Raw genomic sequence first — 17,645 nt, 5'->3', positions numbered from 1 at the left:
GTCGTCCCTTTCTCCTCCCGCCTTCAGTCTTTCCCAATATCAGGATCTTTTCAAATGAGTCAGCTCCTCACATCAGGTGGCCAAAATATTGGAGTTTCAACTTCAACATCAGTCCTTCCAATGAACACTCAGGACTGATCTCCTTTAGAACGGACTGGTTGGATCTCCTTGTGGTCCAAGGGACTCTCCAGAGTATTCTCCAACACCACAGTTCAAAAGCATCAATTCTTCTGTGCTCAGCTTTCTTTATAGTCCAACTCTCACATCTATACATGACTCCTGGAAAAACCATAGCCTTGACTAGATGGACCTTTGTTGACAAACTAATGTCTCTGCTTTTTAATATGGTGTCTAGGTTGGTCGTAACTTTCCTTCCAAGGAGTAAGCGTCTTTTAATTTCATGGCTGCAATCACAATCTGCAGTGATTTTGGAGCCCCCCAAAATAAAGTCTGACACTGTTTCCACTGTTTCCCCATCTATTTGCCATGAAGTGATGGGACCAGATGCCATGATCTTCATTTTCTGAATGTTGAGCTTTAAGCCAACTTTTTCACTCTCCTCTTTCACTTTCCTCAAGAGGCTCTTTAGTTCTTCTTCCATTTCTGCCATAAGGGTGGTGTCATCTGCATATCTGAGGTTATTGATATTTCTCCCAGCAATCTTGATTCCAGCTTGTGCTTCTTCCAGCCCAGCGTTTCTCATGATGTACTCTGCATATAAGTTAAATAAGCAGGGTGACCATATACAGCCTTGACGCACTCCTTTTCCTATTTGGAACCAGTCTGTTGTTGTTCCATGTCCAGTTCTAAGTGTTGCTTCCTGACCTGCATACAGATTTCTCAAGAGGCAGGTCAGGTGTTCTGGTATTCCCATCTCCTTCAGAATTTTCCACAGTTTATTGTGATGCACACAGTCAAAGGCTTTGGCATAGTCAATAAAGCAGAAATAGATGTTTTTCTGGAACGCTCTTGCTTTTTTGATGATTGCTTACTTTCCAATTTGGATGATCTTTCCAATTTGGATGAGCTTTTTTTTTTTACTTGCCTAATTTCTCTGGCTAAGATTTCCAATACTATGTTGAATAAAAGTAGTGACAGTGAGCATTTTGTCTTGTTCTTGATCCTAGAGGAAACATATTCAGTTTTGCACTGTAGAACATGCTGTCATGTGGTAGGTTTGTCATAAATGGCTTGTATTATGTTAAGGCATGTTCCCTCTATACCTGTTTTATTGAGAATTTTGTCATAAATAGATGTTGAATTTTGTCAAATTCTATTTCTGCATCTATTGAGAAAATCATATGCTTTTTATCCTTCATTTTGTTAATATGGCAAATCATATAGACTTATTTGTGGATCTTGAAATACTCTTGCACCCCTGAAATAAATCTTAGTGGTTATGATTATGATCCTTTTAAACTATTGTTCAATTCCATTGTTAATCTTTTATTAAGGATTTTTGCATCTATGCTCATCAGGTACAGTGGCCTATAATTTTCTTTTCCTGTGGTATCTTTGTCTGGTTTTGGTATTAGGGTAATGCTTGTCTCATAAAATGAACTTGGAAGAGTTCTCTTCTTATTGGAAGAGCTTGAGAAGGATTTGTATTAATTCTTCTTTGAATGTCTAGTTGGAAACTACCAGTGAAGCCATATGTTCCTGGACTTCTGTTTTTGGGAGTTTTTGGTTACTGATTCAATCTCCTTACTAGTAATTGGTCTGTTCAGAGTTTCTGTTTCATCATTAATTAATCTGGTTGGTTGTATGTTTCTAGGAATTTATCCACTTCTAAGTTGTCCAATTTGTTGGCATATAATTGTGCATAGTAGTCTCTTATGAGCTTTTATATTTCTGTGGTATCAGTTGTAATATCTCTTTTCTGAAATGACTTTTATATAAGCACATATAAGCACACATTTATTGAGCACATGGTAGATACTCAATAAATATTTCCTTTTCTTGATTTCCTCCAGAAGCTTCATGTAGATACTCCTTAAAACTATGTGGAAGTCAAAAATAATATTTTCTTTGCTAAGTAAATATTTTACTTCTACGTATGAAAATTTGACAGTGAGTAACAGTTTTCAGGTGAATTGTTTTAGTTGTTATTGCATTTCTAAGCTATGATCCCTGAGCATGAATATTAGTCATACAATTTTCCATCACAGATTTGGAATTGCTTTCACAATGCTTTACTCAACTGAGTATAAAAAGGGAAAGATAAAGAAAACACAAATCTATAGTATCAAGTTTTCTTAACATTGGTCACTATTTTTAACATAAAAATGAAAATGAAAACACTAAAGGAAGTAATTAAATTGACATTTAGTTAAGTTAACCCTTTAAAGATACACTAATCTTCAGGGGGTTTTATGGGTTTTTTTCTGGTGTTGTCACATTTATTCAAGAATTGAACTATAGATAACACTAATAGAATTTTCTACTAACAACTGATTAAAACCCACAGCTTAAGTTACAATGTAGCATAACAATAAAATCTCACAGAGGACTTTATACTCCACAAAGTGTATTCACAAATACTCTCATTTAATGGACAGATAAAAAAAGAAATACATTCCAGTGAGCAGGAGTATTTGGTTTGGAGAGGCTGACTCAGGATGCTGTTTCCAATACCTTGGAAGATCACCTGAGGAAGGCAATCTGATAATGCTGTGTAGAAAAACTGGATGGGAAGAAGAACTGAAACTGCGTAACCAATGTTACCAGACACAGGATGTGGTGAGGTCTGCCCAGACTGATGGCAGCAACATCAGGAACCAATGAAATGACAAAAGTAGAAATAATCAGATGTGTTTGCCTAGAGGTAGAAGTAGGAACAAAGTGGCAGGGAAGCAAGAGAGAAAGTTGATGATCACTCTTGATGATCACTCTGACATTGAACCTATGTGGCTAAGAGTATGACATAACCACAGAGAGTAGTAGGAAAATAATGTGAAGGAAAGATGGCTTTGAAGAATTATTTTATATTAAAAGATAATAATAGCGGCTCTCATATAAAACTTAAACCTGTCAAATATTTTTCTTCAGTGCTTTACATTTATTAACAACCTTAATATTCAACAACTTTATGTATAGACAGTCAAGCTGACATGATTTCAGTGATGTTAGAAGCACAAAAATTGTTGTTTTGGACTTTGACACTGACTGACCAAAATAAATCATTTTCAGTTCTTCAGATGCCATTGTTAAAAGTGTATTTTATATTGATCTGTTTGGAAGTGAGACAGCATCACACTATTTGGAGGGTCAAGCATGAAGTTTAGGAAGAAGATGGGAATAAATATTTAGAGATTAAAAACAAAAATGTTCAGTTAGTGAGACAGCATCACACTATTTGGAGGGTCAAGCATGAAGTTTAGGAAGAAGATGGGAATAAATATTTAGAGATTAAAAACAAAAATGTTCAGTTAAGGTATTACGCTGTGCAGTCATCTCTTCCAAAATACTTCACAAAAGTATAAGAATGAATATGAAAAAATGAGATGTCAGCAACTCAAGTAAATGTCTTGTGGGGAAAAAAATGCTAGATTTAAAAAAACAGATGTTTAACCTCGATTTTATTGTAAATAAAGTATTTTGGTGGTGAAGGATGCCAGACAATTTTACTAGTAGAAATAGTACTTAAATAACTGATTACTATAGTTAAGTGTAAAAAAAAATTCTTTTTGTCTTTTTCTTCTTTAGTTTTTTGGAGGGGTGGAAATACTGAAGCATTTGGAGAAAGAGACCACTAGGATCTATAGGTCTACAATGTTCTCACAGATGACTGAGGTAAAAAATAATGAGAGAGAATGCCAATGTGGTAAAATATTAACATTTGAAAAATCTTGAAGTTTTTCGTATAATTTTCATAAATCTTCTGTAAGGTTGAAGTTATTTACAAGTAGAAGCTGAAAAAGAAAAAAACAAGTATTGGATTCTGTTCGTAAAGCCTGTGCTTATGTGGGTGTGTGCCTATCTGAAGGCTCTGGAGTTGGGTAAAAGGAGAAGAATCCATGCTAAAATCAGGGAACAAACGGAATACTTTTCTTTGCATGAAAAAGAAGATTCCATAAGAAATTGATTTCATCTGGTCCATCCAAAGTATCTGTGAAATGATACTGTGGATGTTAACAATGCATCTAAGAGAATGAAATCAATCCCCTGTGGAGGCTGTCATGGCACCTTGTTAAATGCCTACCCAAGGTTAAACTAAGTGAAGTAGGAATAGTTGAAGAGCAATGGCTAGTGTATAATTGCTGAGAAGCTCATTGCAGTTTCAAAGGAGAAGGATAACAGGTGATCACTTCCTTTGATGGTTATAGTACAAGTGAACTGGAGTCAGACCAGCAGCCTAACTCGATTAACACATCAGCTTCATAGCTTAGAGAACTTGTCTCTTCATGCCTCTCTAAATTTTTGCTCTTCTGTGTGATCTTCTCTTTATAAATATTTCTCTCCACCAAAATCATTTTCCCTATTGAGCTGTCTTTCTCTTTTCCACTCCCAGATTTCACTGGATCCCATTTCTCTTTTCTTATCTTTCATGTCTGCATAATCAGAATAAATTGGGCTTTATAAAACTGAGTTGTGTATTTAGTGAATAGCATGTGAGTCTTATCAGATTTAGAGTTGAATTTTTAAAAAAATGTTTCTCTCAATTAAAAACTGCCCTTAAAATTACTGTTTCCTGGGATTTGGCCCTTCATTGGTTGGTTTGTTGGTTGGTTGGCTGGTAGTTGAGTGACTCTTATCAGTTCTAAATATGGATCAAAACATAACTGTAGTCAGGCAGGTACAGACAGCAAGGGTGAAAATCTCTCAAGTATCTTACTTCACACTTGGTTTTCAGAGTGCCATAAATCCGGAGAACTGTGGATAAAGAATAGGAAGTCTTACTTCTGTGGTAGCAGCCGTTCCCTAGGGAGCTAGTCAACCTATTTTTACAACCAATACAATGATGTCCACTGCATACTGGATGAGTATCAACCTGGCTGCTCCTGAGTTGACTCAGTGGTTACTCAGGAGGGAATTCTCTACCCTACAGAAAGGAAATTTTTATGTCTTTCATGTACATTGTGGAGATTTCAGAAACAAGATTTTAAAAAGGAAGACTAAAAAAAGGTGAAGGCATCCAGGAATTGTGAGCAGCTCTTACCACAGTCTAGATTAACACAGAAGGTTGCCAGAAAGGCCTGAAGAATGAAGGAGGTTGATTTTTAAGGTGGGTTAAGGAGCTCAGACATAGTGAGCCTGACGTCTGTACCAAGTAAGTCTTGATAGTTTGATTAATGGCTTTATCAAACTATAGGACATATACTCTGTCCTGGCTCCCCTCACCCCCCTCCCACCTCCCCAGCCTCTCACCTTATGAGATACATATACACCCATATAAAAAATACTGTTCTCCATACGTGTTTCTCAAACATTAACTTGTTTTAAATTTTGGCATTAACTGTAAATTTTGTGCAAAAATCAGACTTTGTTAAAATGATAAATTTCATACTTTTTCAAACTTGCATATTACAGATTAAATTTCCCTCTGAGTACAAGGACTTCCTTAAGTGAGATGCCCCCCTTAAGTTAAGACTATGTCTTTAACATCATTCTCAAAACTATTACCTTTAATGTATAAATCAGGTTCTGTAAATTGAAACTTATTCTCTAGCCTATAACATGCTTTTATAAGAAAATCTAACTTTTCTCATTGACAGATGACTAATTATATAAAGTCACTGAATGAAAAGGATTTCTAAATATTCCATTCAAATTTGATCATATTATTTTTATTCAGAAAACTAGGAGCATTAAAAGAACAAAACAAGGGGGCTTTTGGTAAAGAGTCTGCCTGCCAATGCAGGAGACACGGTTTTGATTCTAATCTGGAAAGATCCCACACGCCATTGAGCAACTAAGCCCATGGGCCACAACTACTAAGCCTGGGCGCTAGAGCCTGGAATCGAAACTACTGAAGCTCTCGTACCTAGAACCCTTGCTCCACGACAAGAGATGCCACTGCAGTGAGAAGCCCACACATCACAACTAGAGAGTAGCCCCCACTTGCCGCAACTAGAGAAAAGCCTGTGCAGTGATGAAGAGCCAGTGCAGCAAAAATAAATCCATAAATAAAAACCTTAAAAAAAGAACAAAACAGGTCAAAAAGAAAACCAGGTGCTATGGATTAAATTGTGTAGCTCCCCCAAATCACGTGTTGAAGGCATAACCACCTGCAAAGTGATGATATTTGGATGTGGAAGCCTTTGGGAGATAATCATGTTAAGATGAGGTCCTGAAGATGGGACACTCATAATGGAAGTAGTATCTTTTAAGGAAGAGATAACAGGATAGCTCCCCCCTCTCTCTCAGTCTTTCTCTCTGCCTTCTCTCTCTTCTTTCTCTCTTTTGTCTCTATCTCCCTTCTCCTTTGCCCCAACCCCATCCCCACAATGTGACACAGTGAGAAGGAGACTGGGCTGCTAGCCAGCAGGAGCGCCCTCATCAGGAAACCAAATCAGCTGGCAACTTGAACTTCCCAACCTCCAGAACTGTGAGAAATAAATGTGATCTCTTTAACCCACCCAGTCCGTGGTATTTGCTTATGGCAATCTGAGCTACGACTCCACGCAACAGGGTGAACACATTTCCTGGAGCCCAGCAGACCCTAATTGTGATATCTCCTGGATATATTTCCCAGAGAAATGAACTATTTGGGGAACAGCTGTTAGTTTAAAAGGCTTACTATAGTATTACAGCAGTTGACTGCCTTAAATGGTAAACCTAAAGCCACTATCCAGCATATAGAATGTTTTAGCTGCTTTTACCCCATACAGGCTTTAGAGAAGAAGAGAAGCAGAGCATGATGGTATTTTTTTAAAGAAAAACAACTTTTTTTTCATCTAATTCTTTACCGTTGCTCTTTATGCCTTGGCTGGTTAAAGCTGGTGAATTTTCCTCTCACAGCCTATGTACCCTGCTATTTGAAATAATCAACATGTGCCTTGAATCTGGCCTCCTGCCAGTTTATGTTATCATGGAAATACTAGATTACAAATGAAGATGGAAACATTGTAAATAAAAAAAAATAAAGGAATAAGATTCCTTTCTGTATGTGCATAAAATGGATTTCACTAAGGTCTATTTTGCTCTCTGGAAATCACACAAGGCTTCTTTTGTATTACACACACACACACACAAATATGAACACACATATGCACTCTAGCTCTTGCAACTCTTATTTTTTTATTCATTTTGATACATTGTTATTCACTTTGCATGTTCTGCTTATTTTCATTAAAATTTGTGCTATATTCTACTTATATAATATAAAACAGCTCTAGCCAAGGAGACTTGTGTGATAATGAGAACTAAATGGTAAAAAAAAAACAAAAAAATCCATTACATCCTCAGTAGCTATGCTATTTGACATATCACTGAAACCTAAAAAACACACCAGTAACATTTTCCTACATTGTCTAGTGAAAAGTTTGCAAGCATATTTTCACTGTATACTGTTCACAAATGCCTCATTGTCCCCTGACAAATGGTCTGTAGCAAATCTCTAAAATTTTCTCTCACAGTACTACAGCTTAAAAGATTCATACCATCAATCGCTGCACCTCAAAGGCTAATGTCTACTCTCCAAATTTCAAATACCGAAGCCTAATAAAAATTTAAAGAGTCCGAGCTCCTCTCCAGGGAACAGCTGTCAAGCATTTCTTGAAAGAAAGAAACATAAACAGCCTCCACCTAGAGTACCAAAGTCTTGTCTTTGAAAAAAGACATAGTAATGGCAAGTTTTTTTAATAAAAAAAGAAATTCAAGTTATGCCAGTTGATATTAAAATGATGGGCTTTTGATCTCTCAATAACTGAGGAACAAAAATGTTTCAAATATATCAGATGTATTTAGGAAGGAAAATGAAAATCTTTTATACACACACACAAACACATATACACAAACATATACAACAGAGATTCTATCTTGGGGACATTGTGGTTTCTTTTTAAGTGCTTTCACTGTCAACCTTCTATGCAAAGGCTGGTTTATTCTACTCATAGCTGCATTTCATTAAGTCTGGACTGCCCTGGAGACAAAACAAAGTTCATTTTAGTTCGGCAGCATTTCACATTTTTCCCTCCTCTCAACACATTTCATCAATGATCCTTCATTTACACTTTCTGGTTCACTAAAATTCCTTGTAGTAATATTCTTTCACAAAAGCTTGATTTGAAAAACCCTGTGTAGAAAGGCCCAAACGACTTTACGTCACCCATGGAACAATTTATTTGAGGACAGAGAGCCCTAGATTAAGTTGGAAAAATCACCCCTTATTCCACAGAAATGCAATCTCATTTTTCCACTGTAGTATCCTAAAGTATATTATACTACCACTCTTTAAAGAAATTTATTTAAAATCAGTTTAATATTGACTTTCTTAGAAGCATAAACTCTCTCTTTTATGAACCATGTTCTGCCTGGGATCTTTCTGCTAATTTCTGCTTTGAGAAGAAAAATATGCCATCTTAAAGAATAATGATAGTTTCAGATTCTTCTTAATTTTCTAATAACCTAATATAATTCATTGAAGATGAGTTACCTTTAAAATTTTGCCATTAGCCACTAACCACATATGGAAATGAATCACAGTTATATTTTATTTTGGCTACGTTGTAGTTCATTTTCTGTAAATGACAAAGATAACCATGTTGAATTAGATAGCATTCGGAAAAATAGTGATGCTTTTATGGGAATAAATTTAGATGAATTCACTCATGTTATCTGCATTTTTAAATGAAGTGATTAAATTTATATTCATCCATTATTTCTTATCCAAATTATACTGATAATTTGACTGTGTCCAAATACTTAAAGCTACTATAATCTAGTATTGCTAAAGGAACAAAAAACTTAAAAATAACCATTTGGCAACTGAGATTTGATAATTGAAAATGCTACTCCACAAAAACATATAAACATAAAAATATAAATAGCACTCAAAAAATTTAAATCCTTGAGTTTCAAAGTTCAAAGTTTCTTAAAAAACATATATTCTACAACATATTGTACTTTTATTTTGTAAATGTGATATACCATCTTCAACTCAACTTATATTTAATGAAATTGTAAGCATTTCAAGATGTTTACTATTGTTAAATCATGAAAAATTAAGCATAAATATAATGTAATTAGGCTTCCCTAATGGCTCAGGGGGTAAAGAATCCACTTGCCATGCAGGACCATGGGTTCGATCCCTGGGTGGGGAAGATCCTCTGAAAGAGGAAATGGCAACCCACTCAAGTATTCTTGCCTAGAAAATCCCAAAGACAGAACAGCCTGGCTGGCTACAGTCCAAAGGGTCACAAAGAGCTGAACATGACTGAGCATAAGCATGGATGGATGGGTGAATGTAATTTTTAAGCTGTAGAACTGACATTAGAAATAAAGAAAAAAGATAAGATCTCCAGCCAGACTATGTGTTGTCTTCAGTGTAATTTTCTCTGTAACCAAAACACTACATATATCTATACCTATGGGTATTTTAAATATGTGTGGGAGAATGACTATCACCATGTCTTCCTACATATTTTTTTTTAATCTGAGGGAAACTGAGTTTAAAATTGTCTTTGTAATGTTATCTTGCTTATACTAAGTACATGACCATTGTCCATAAAATGCAGCCTTCATAATTTGTCAAAATTGCAAATTGTGGTAAGTCCTATGACATGTTGAGGAACACATAAGAGAATGATGCATCAGAAATAAACCTCTTCAAAGAGGAACCACTTAAACTAAGACTTGAAGATAGATGGAGAAGTCACCAACTAGAAGAACCTAGTTGCCCAAGTGGAAGACAAAGACATGAGCTGGTGTTTTAAGGCTGGCTGGCATGTAGTCAGGCAGGGAGATGAAAGGAATGAGGTAAAGTTGGAAAGGTAAGCTAGGGCTAGATGATACAGAATCTAGTAGAGACTGGCTAAGAATTCACATTTTACTCTATATGCATGAAAATCTATTGCAGACTTATAAGCATATAAATAAAATGATTTGATAAACTCTTAAAAATGACCATACTGGCTTTTGTATGTTTAACAGACAGTAGTCATAGCAGGGGGTATACAGAAGTAGATGGTTTAGGAGCATCATACTACATTAATTATCTGAATTTCTTAGTTGAACATGAAAGTTTTAAAAGTGATCTCATAATATGATAGAACTCTCTGGATTCTCAGTGAATACCTTGTTATCCAGGCCTGAGTGATGTGTCCTTTAAAAACTACATATTTAATAAACAAAGTACTATTCGTCTTTATTTTGTTGTTTAATTGAAATTGAGAACAGCTTTTCTTTCCTTCTGGTGAAGAATCCTAAGTATGCTAAATATGGTTCAGATGATATATTTATGTATTTGTATATAGACAGATAAGTAGGTAGGTAGATATTATATTTTGCTAGGTGATTAGTATATGATGCATTTGGGGTAGCCTAGATGAAAAGTTTAGCTCTACATTTCTTTAAATAGTTTAGAGTTTTAGCTAATAATTTTATTTCCACCATTGCATATTTTGCAATTCAGAAAAATACAAAAATTAGACCTATTTTGGTCAGTTGATTTGCATCTGATGTATGATAAATAATAAATTTCTTTCTTTTCTTAAATTTTTGATGGGAGAGCTGATATACAGAGGTGTTTTTGTATGTATATTCTTTCCTTCATAATCATTTTATTTTCTATTCACATTGTGAGGTCCAAAAATTCTAATAAATGTTTGAGATTTTTTTTTTCCTCAGCTAACTTTTAACTAGGAAATGGGTTTTTGAAATAAATCTTTTGTCCATATGTAGTGTAGGATTTAGTGACTAAACAACAGCAACCAAGTGTGGGAATCCATTAAAGAGAAGAAGAACTCTGTCCAAAGAGTTTAGGAACATCTGGATTTCATTTAATATACCAATGGCTCAGGGAGCGTATTTCATTTAAATCAGTCACTCAGTCCTTGATGCAAAAATATTTTTAAAAACTAGATTTCACAAACAAAAATCCATCAACATAGCAATGATCTGAATAAGTCTACACCAAGCTGTGCTTGTTTTCTGAAGACTATGGTTTACAAAGAATAAATTATAGAGATTCAAGAAAACTTAATCTGTCTGAGATAAATTCTGATGAGAAATTTATTTGGGAATATAAATATGTTCTAACTTAGAGGCCTGAGGACAATTCAACATTCCAGAGAAATGCAAGCACACACATACAATGGCCAAGATGTTAGAAGAATATTTGAAAAATAGTGCACATGATCAGCATGTTCAATATGAGCAACTATTTCAAATGCATGTAGACATTGTCACGAGGTGATTAAGGTAGAAAGTAAAATTTAAAAATATTAACAAGTAGAGACCACTTGATCAGTTTATAGGTGCTGTGCTTAGTCATTCAGTCATGTCCAACCCTTTGGGACCCCATGGATTGTAGCCCGCCAGGCTCCTCTGTCACTGGGGATTCCAGGCAAGAATACTGGAGTGGGTTGCCATGCTTTCCTCCAGGGGATCTTCCCAATCCAGAGATCAAACTCAGGTCTCCTGCACTGCAGGCAGGTTCCTTTACCATCTGAGGCACCAGGGAAGCCCAAGAATACTGGAAGGGGTAGCCTATCCCTTCTCCAGCGGATCTTCCCGACCCAGGAATCGAATGGGGGTCTCCTGCACTGCAGGTGGATTCTTTACCAGCTGAGCTACCAGGCAAGCTGATAACTACTTCAAAACTTTAAGTTTATATATATATATATATATAAATATATATTTTATATATGTATATATAACTGCTTTTATATTATATAATATATATTTCTAAGATTGTGTAAGTGAAAGTGAGGAATGAACTTCTTTTATATAACTCACTATTTCAAAACGAAGATTACTTTTGTTGATTTTTATGTGTAAAGGCTTCTGAAAGTGAAAGTAAAAGTCGCTCAGTTGTCTGACTCTTCCTGACCCCATGTAATAGTCCATGGAATTCTCCAGGCCAGAATACTGGAGTGGGTAACCATTCTTTCTCCAGATCTTCTCAGTGCAGGAATTGAACTGGGGTCTCCTGCATTGCAGGCAGATTCTTTACCAGCTGAGCTACCAGGGAAGTGTAAAGGCTGCTATTGTCAATACATGATATTACAATCTCACTGTATTAGACATACACTTAGAAAAGAGAGAATTACATGAGCAGTAGAGATCTTTCCAGACCTGGGGAAAACACTTCTATGGCCCAGGGAATTTAAAGGAAGAGGAGAGCACCTGCAATGTGGAAAATGTTGTTAAAAACAAACGACCTTTTATCTATCATATATTGTTCAGGTTTTGACTTGTAACTCACTTCAAATATTTTTAGAATTCTCTGGGTTAAATTTTTAAAATTTTATTCAGAAATATTTGTTCAGTGCCTATATCATTTAGGAAGGTGATAAAAGGTTTTAAAGCCATTAAAAACAAAAAACAAACAAACAAACAAAAAACCGACCAAAACAACACAACTGTCCTTACATTCAAAGATGTCTATAATTTGATACCAAAAGAAGAGATGCATGCTAATAACTATTAAACAAAGCCTAAAATTAGAAAAGAAGGTAGTGACAGACTGAATGTTTAAAATACAGGAGTTCTTTTGGGAAGGAGAGGCATATGTAGACTTCAAGACAAGTTTCAGTTTGCTACTGAAATGTAGGATTTTAACAGGTGGAGATGTCAGAAGAAGAAGATATTTCAAAGGAGTGGTATGAGGGAAGATGAACATTTAAGAGAGGATGTTAAACTGAGGTGTTAAAGGATGTTAAGTAAGTGTGGCAGATGCTGTTGATGCTTGCTCAATATTTCTGGCCAGGACATATCTGTGATCCAATTCTGGCCAACGGAACCCTGCTAGAAATCAGGGATGGGTTTACTATTACTCTGAAAGATTTTACTCTTCATTAAATATAAAACGTATGAGAGCTAGATGAGGTCATGACTATTGGATGAAGTCAAACCTTAAGAACTTCCTTATTCACTGGGTCCTTGCAAATGTAAATATTCTATTCATACACATAGAAGAAGAGGAGGGGAAAATGTCAGAATGGGCTCATGTACTGTTGCACCAGGTTTCAAATGGTATAATATGGCAACTTGTACTTCATTTGGTAGGTCTATAATAGCAGAATAATATAATCTTGGAAATGTGTAGTATAAGTAATAAAAGCTTTACTGTTTACATTATATACACCTGTACTCCAGTCAGGCTTATAGCAGGTGCTAAGTAAATAGTTGATGAATAAATGAAGGGCTGAAACCATACAAAGAGTCATTATAGAGTCTTCAATAATTCTTAATATCTTTGACCCCTTTTTAATAATCCTACTTGGATTTATAACACAAAATTTCTCAGAATACATGTATATGTGTAGATGGTATCTGAATCATCAAGATCTATGTATTTAAGTGGGACGACACAATTAACTGCTAGTAAATTCAGTTATGCTGCTGAGTATTAATTATATGTTACTGAAAATAAATTTAAAGGAATATAGGCAAAAGAGTAGGAAGTAGGAAAGAATGTAAATGTAGCTATTGGGTCATGGCAATTTGTTATATATTTCCAAATTAGCTGGGGACAGTGTTGTAAGATTGTATTTATTTATTTATGCCATCTGTAGGTAATGGGGAAGTACCTACCATTTAGGAATAATTACTCTCACCCTGCAACTTCTATAGGCAATGTATGGCTTCTGTAAGATTGTCCAGGGTATATTATGTCACTTTTGATTGGAATCTATATTACTGAAACTAAATAGAAAAACCGCATTCATAAATGATGCATTTTCCTAAGGTCTTTTTTTAAAAATTAGAAAAACAGTGCAAACGTGGGAAGACACCCATACTCCTTAAACAAATTGGAGAATAGCTGATGTTTGTCGCTGACAAAATTAAAAATTCATTGTTCAGTTTAGTAGCTTGAAAGCCTGTTATGTCACGTTCTTCGCTGAATGACACACATTCTTCTGTAGAAGTGTTCTTCTGCTAAATGCACACCAGAATGTTGGTAATTGGGGCATGCAAATTTGTTCTGCAACTAAGAACAAGAGGAGGATTTAGAAGCTATTTTAATGTGGTAGTACATTTATGTTTAAAGTACAATAATATTCAGCTCATTATCATGCATTATTCATATGCAGTGTTTGAAGTGGAGGTCTTTCCAAATATATTAAGAAACTCTTATTCACAATAATCTAATTAATTCCCATATCCTCCCTTTCTCTGATTTCAGCAGGTGTAAATCTTCATGCTGAATTATATCACAGCCTCTAAACTGGCACTTCATGGGCCAGATCCAGCTAGTGATGTGTTTTGCCCACATAGTGTGCAATGTCTTAAAGATCGTTTGTAAGAATCTAGAAAAAGGAAACTATTATACAAAAATCCAGATTTTTCAGTCCCTTTTGTTAAAATCAAAAGAGCTGGGAAAAGGGAGCCTACACTTCTTCATGGCAACAATTTTCTGTACCTCAGTAGGCCTGTAGGGGACACCCTTATGCTCTGATTTCATGCAGGCCCCATCATGCATGGTTTGTCTTCCCTCAGTCTAAAGAGGGCTTCTTCAGGTTCTGGGAATATGTAGATGCTACTCATCACATCCTTACACACAGCCTGGTTCAATTTAATAGTCTATGGCATTAGCTGTAGTTTTGCATGAATGAAAAATACTGGCTACTTCTGGAATGCTATTTCTATAACTGGGGATGAATGGTAAAGCAATTTCAATTATCAGGGGGGTCACTGGGAAGCTACATCTATCAAACATCTTGAAGAATCATGTCTGCTTCTTCAAGAATCAAGTTTTCAAGTCTCTTAAAAAGGTGTTTTTCATCGTTGTTAAAGCTCAGTTTCCATGATCTGAATTTTCTTTCTTTCTTAAACTTGTTTTATGTAAACCCTACTAAAGAAAAGAGTACACTATAGATTATGGAGCCATGAAATTAAAAGACACATATTCCTTGGAAAAAAAGCTATGACAAACCTAGATAGCATACTACTAAAAATCAGAGACATTACTTTGCCAACAAAGGTCTGTATGGTCAAACCTATGGTTTTTCTAGTAGTCACATGTTGATGTGCGATTTGTATCATAAAGAAGGCTGAGGGCTTAAGAATTGATGCTTTTGAATTGCTGTGTTGGAGAAGACTCTAAAGGGCCGCTTGGACTGCAAGATCAAATCAGTCAATCTTAAAGGAAATCAGCCCTGAATATTCATTGGAAGGACTGAGGCTGAAGCTAAAGCTCTGATATTTTGGCCACCAAACGTGAAGAGCTGAATTGGAAAAGACCCTGATGCTGGGAAAGATTGAAGGCCGGAGGTGAAGGGGGCGACAGAGGATGAGATAGCTGGATGGAATCACTGATTCAATGAACATGAGTTTGAGCAAACTCCAGGAAATGGTAAAAGACGAAGCCTGGCATGCTGCAGTCCATGGGGTCGCAAAGAGTGAGACGCAACTGAGCGACTGAACTGTACTGAATGATATAGTGTTAATATTTTAGGTAGATATGGAGTTTAGATTTTAATATCTTTTTAAATGTTGTAACTATGTACTTTAGCATTATGGTGCAAAAAAGTACTACAATACATTATAATTTTACAAACTAAGAATAATGCTAATATCTTAAATTTCAGGGTATTTTCTAGTCCTTCAAAACAGAGAATGTAATTATCTGGGTTTTTCCATAAGATGTTATGGTGCAATCAATGCGCTGCAAAATGCAAGCAGCAATGTCAGAGATTTAAGATTGATGATTTATTTTTTCTTTAAAGTGAAATGTGTTTCTTTGACACCTTTTGTTTACCTATTTTTTCTATTTTATCTTAAATGCCTTATTTCTTTTATGAATACAAGGTAGACACATTAATTAATCAAGCAATATTGCTGTATTCAGTCTGTAGATGTTGTTTAATCAGTAATTAATTTTTGCTATGAAGAGTTTTTTAAAACATCCTAAACTCATATCTGATGGAGAAAAATAAACACATTGGAGGTTTAAATAACTGTTGGAAGAGGTAATTGAGAGGACATGACCACCTTGTTCTGAGAACTAGACCTGAGCTATCAGAGGCTCCTAACCCACTTACTATCCTTGGAATATACATCCTGCCCACTGTGCCCACAGTGGGAGCCATTTTCAAGGACACAGACTTGAGAGCAACATGCTGTTGAGACCATCTGGATGGTATTTGTGACCAAACCCAGGTAAGGTCTCTATGTACCCTTTCAAGATTCTAGTAGGCAGGTGCAACAATCTACTCCTCCTCTGGCTGCCCATGACCAGCCTCCTGAGGAGGCTTCCTTGCAAATTAAATCTGCCACCTACCTATCTGAAGTGGTCTGCCTTTTTCTTCAGTTTTCTCCCCACCCTCTGTGTAAAGGGGTCAGATTGGGAACCAATAACTGACCATAAATTCATACTATTTCTCTGGATGTGCCAAGGGCTGTGTTGTGGGGAGAAGCTGTCAACCCCAGTCATCTCCATCAGCATCTCATCTGAATAAAGAAAGCAAAATTCTACTCTGAAACAAATCTCTGCTTGCTAATTCTTAACCAAGGTACACAACCACCAAGCCATTTAGAGCAAAGAGATGATTAGAGGTGACATCTTGGGAGAGAGCAATTGCATCTTATATTGCAGGAATAATCATTGCTAAGTTATGGCCAAACAACAATCATAGCACTCTTGCTTCCGTGGCTCTCTTTACTCTGGTGTCATAACTTGGAGTTTTCATAAAATACAAATTTCCCAGTGGCTAACTGTGGTTTCAACTGTCTCCATGTTCTATGTAGTCTGTGGCAGTGTAAAATGTATATAATTATTATTTTATAAGTTATAAATTATTTTATATCTTTGTACTGTATAATGACATATTATACATATAATACACACATTTATGTTATAATGCATTAATATTAATTATCAACTATATTATTGATATAAATTAATGTATATATATTTTAAGGTTACTGACAATTAGGTATAGTACATACAATCATGTGCTTCTCATCCTGATCACTATTTCAAATGTCCAAAAGATTTTATTAGATCTAGCCCTGTCCCAGCTTTTAGACTTCTTGCTATGTTTTAGCTTTTTAGCCTTTCTTTCTCTTCTTAGAACAACCAAGCTCATCCTACTGTATGGCCTTTGCTTGTATTCTCTTTGTGTGGAACATTCTGTGTTCAAACAGTCACATTTCTAGTGTGCATAGGTACTACCTGAAGAACAAAAATGATTCTAGAAAATTTGAATACACGTACCCTGTGATGCAGAAATTCCACATATAGGGACATACCCATAGAGAAACACATATGCATCACATTAAAAGTCTGATTTTAAAAATAATCAGCACTATTGTAGCTGTAATAGAAACAAGAAGAGAACAAACAACTTGAAAACATTCCAAATGTCAACAGAGAGCAAGATGGATAAATACACTGTGATGAATTCACACACAGGAATATTATACATTGCATTGAAAATGCATGAATATGCATCAGCATGGATGAATATCAGAAACAAAATGTAGACCTAAAAAAATCTAGTTGCAAACAAATGGAAAAAGCTATGATTTCATTTCTG

Source organism: Oryx dammah, unplaced genomic scaffold, assembly GCF_014754425.2.
Source record: "Oryx dammah isolate SB20612 unplaced genomic scaffold, SCBI_Odam_1.1 HiC_scaffold_2, whole genome shotgun sequence".
Classification (NCBI taxonomy): Eukaryota; Metazoa; Chordata; class Mammalia; order Artiodactyla; family Bovidae; genus Oryx; species Oryx dammah.
This window is presented reverse-complemented; position numbering follows the sequence as displayed.